General features: G+C 62.1%; 1 long non-coding RNA gene across 1 annotated transcript; it reads right to left on the reverse strand.

Annotated features, from left to right (window-relative positions):
* Positions 1 to 397: 397 nt before the first annotated feature.
* LOC143169707 (uncharacterized) lies at positions 398 to 2,660 on the reverse strand. Its single transcript, XR_012996924.1, has 3 exons — positions 2,557 to 2,660; positions 1,799 to 1,876; positions 398 to 962 (listed from the first exon to the last, which is right to left on the reverse strand). It is a non-coding gene; the product is annotated as an uncharacterized LOC143169707 (long non-coding RNA).
* Positions 2,661 to 3,216: the final 556 nt, after the last annotated feature.

The raw sequence follows: 3,216 nt of genomic DNA on the forward strand, positions 1-3,216 counted from the left end.
CCCTGATCCCCACCGGGAAGACGGACGACAGGGTCCGTGCCGGTCGCGATCCTGCCGGGAGGCTGAAGGACCCCTCAAAATCGCCGCTCCCAGACGGGGCAACACGATGCCACGCGGAGCCAGCACGGAGAAACCCTCGGCTGGGCCCGTGCGGCACCGGGGAAGGTTTCCCCAAGCACGGGGTGACGTTTTCTCCCCCAAAAGCTGCCCCGCTGATGGGGAGCGGCTGTGAGGGACGGCGGGACTGCGGCAGCCCACCCCAACGGCGGGCCAGCCCCTGCTAGAGGACACGGGGACGGGGCTGGCCCTGGGGCTGCTCCGGCCTCCGGCAGGAGGAAGTATTTAGCCGTGGGATGAAAATCACCGAGGCTCCCAAAGATCCCTGAGAATAGCAGGGTTAGCGCCTCAGAGGTTATTAGCATTTATTAATCCCCTGTAACAACAAGTACCTTCATTTGGAGCCACGGATTAACGCTTCCTTTTCCGCCAGCCGAGATAAAAATACGGGAGCAAAGGACAGAGCCGCGGGACAGACGGACCGTTCCCGCGGGCACCGCTGCTGCCCCTGGCCCAGCCCAGCGAGGGGGCGGCCGCGCTGGAAGCGGCACCGGCGAGAGCTGGAACAAGAGTCCCTCTGTTCTCGGCTCCCGCGGGAAGCCCTCCGCAGGGCCTCTCGCCCGAGCGGGCTGACCAACGGCCCCGTCGGAAGCGATCGCGTCCGCCCCAGCCATCGGCTGCTCCCAGAAGACGTTCACGGAGGGAACAAACTCTGGGAGGAGAGAGCAGGGATGGCCCAAAACACACCCATCTCCTATTTTCAGCCAGAGGAAAGCACGTCGCTCCTCTGCCCTCGGCCTGGCGCTGTCCGGAAGGGAACCGCGTCCATTTTAACACCCAGTGACTGTTTCGGAAAGAGCTGGAGACTCTGGCCAAGCTCAGGGCTGCGCTGCTCTCTCTGTAGGCTGCGTAAGGTAATGACAACGTCTCAGCCCCTTCGCACCCGGAACAGATCAGACAGTAGGAAGAAAGACGGTAGAAGTGACTTAATTTACAGATGGTGAACCGACCGGTTAGGCAACGCGTCCCGGTTCACTCCGGAAGCCTGGAAAGCGTTGGAAACTGGTCCCAGGTTTCCTAATTTCCAGGCCAGGGCCCCATCAGGCAACTTTCCTCTAAAAATTGAAACATACCCTAAAGGAGCCACATGCATCTCTCTTTTTTTTTTTTTTTTGGCTGGAGTTCTTTGAGGACTGGGTCCAAATCAAACAGCGGGTGACAGCTGCCACCCGCAGCTCCACGAGCACAGCAGAGGTTGTGGGAAGACGGGAGCTGTGTGTGCTCAGGGAGTATGACGGAGGCAGCAGGTGGAAACCCCGGGGCAATGACAGCCCGTTCGTTACCAGGAGCGGAGCTGGTTCATCCCGGCTCCGGGAAGGCGCCACGGCATTTACAAGTGACGCAGCTGTGAGTAAGGATGAGACGGGGATGGCAGGCAGGGAAAGAGAATCTCAATGGAAAATATGCAGGAATGACATTGAAGATACGCAACGGGGGAGAAGGAAAAAGACAGGATGTGAATGAGGAGGGAACTGACGGAGGAGGAGCAGACCAGGCACACGTATCGGGGACCCACGCAGCTCCAAAGGAGCTCCCTTATACAGGCAGGATGCTTTGTGCAGCAGAACTGCGCAGCCGTTGCCCACTGAGTGACAGGTTTGCACGGGTTCGGGGGGGGGGGGCTGCTTGGAAATGGCACCCTGGAGGCAAGAGGGACAGGACGAGGTTCAGGCTGTGTTACCTGATGACGTCGGAGGCTGCGTCTGTCCATGAACATCAGCTTCAGCTCTGCACGGAAGGGGCTGCTGCAGACAGCGGTCTGTTACAGGATATTGAGAGATCAAATAAGAATCTCATGCTGCTTTAACAGGCTAAAGTATATGTGCAATTCCACGAATTATAAAAGCTGTTGTCTTCCCATGTTCTCATGCTACGACTGTCAAATTATTAATAAAAGGCCACGTTTGATACTAACTTAAGGAGCTGCAGTGCCCGAAATGTATCCTGTACGCTAGTTAAATAACTGCTGCCTCCACAAACCACAATAACAAACCCCTGCACGCAAAGGGCCTTCACGTGTGCAATCGTCCCGACCGAAAAACCGCTCAGTGCCGCTTTGCTGGGTTTCAAGACTGTGCAGACAAGCCTTCCCCCACTAGCTTCACCCCAGCACCTCTAACTGGAGTTCCTTAACCCCCGATAATTGCAGCCCATAAGACTCTTTTCCTTACCTCTTCAACGCTGTGTAACATCACCTGCCACGCAGGGGTTAATTGTTCTCTGCAAAGCCCCGTACCACAGCGTGGGGCAAACGTGACAAGTACACCAAGGGCTTGCCTCCCCAGCGGGCACTGCCAAGGCCCCGTACCGCAGGGCAGGGCTACAAAGGCTCAGCTCCCACACAGGCACCGCCAAAGGCCCTGTACCGCAGGGCAGGCCTGTGAGCACGGGCAGGCCGTGGGCCCAGCCCTCGAGACAGGCTGTGCTGGCTTACCGTACCTGTGGAGGCCAGGCGGGGCGGCCGCGCTGCCCCTCTCGCTCTCCGGCCGGACCCCGGCCCAAGCCCCCCCCACAACCCGGTCCCGCACCGCGCTTCGCGCCTCAGAGCTGCCGCCTCGAGGAAACGCTGAGCGCGCATGCGCCACAGCCGCTCGGTTCAGGCGCGGGCGGCCTGCGCGCATGCGCGACACCGTTTCCCCGCTCCTACGCAGGCGCCGTGAGTCCGCCGGGGGCTAATTCTCTCAGCAGCCTGTGACTAATGTCACGCCGGTAGACCTGCGCGTGCGCAGTGGAGGCCGAGAGGGTAGTGGCCTCGCCCTCACACGTGTCCCCTTCCCTTTCACGGGCCCGGGCACTGCGCATGCGCCCGGGGAGAGCGACTCGATCGAAGCCCGCCGTTGGCAGAGCGCGCGCGCGCGCCTCCTGGGGGCGGGCCGTGAGGAGCGAGGCGGGGGGGCCGGCGCGCGGCGGCGTGCCGACGCAAGCGCAGAGGCGCGCGGGGTGGTCGCGCGGGAGCCGGGGGGGGGGGGGGGAGAACGACGAGGGGGCGGTCCTTCCGGCCCCTCACTTCCGGCCCTGGCGCCGCGGCGGACGGTGTGGCAGCGCCGCTCGGCCCGCTCCGCTCCGCGCCCGCCCGCCCCGCCGCCGCCCGCCCCCGCC

Source organism: Aptenodytes patagonicus, chromosome 21 (genome assembly GCF_965638725.1).
Source record: "Aptenodytes patagonicus chromosome 21, bAptPat1.pri.cur, whole genome shotgun sequence".
Classification (NCBI taxonomy): Eukaryota; Metazoa; Chordata; class Aves; order Sphenisciformes; family Spheniscidae; genus Aptenodytes; species Aptenodytes patagonicus.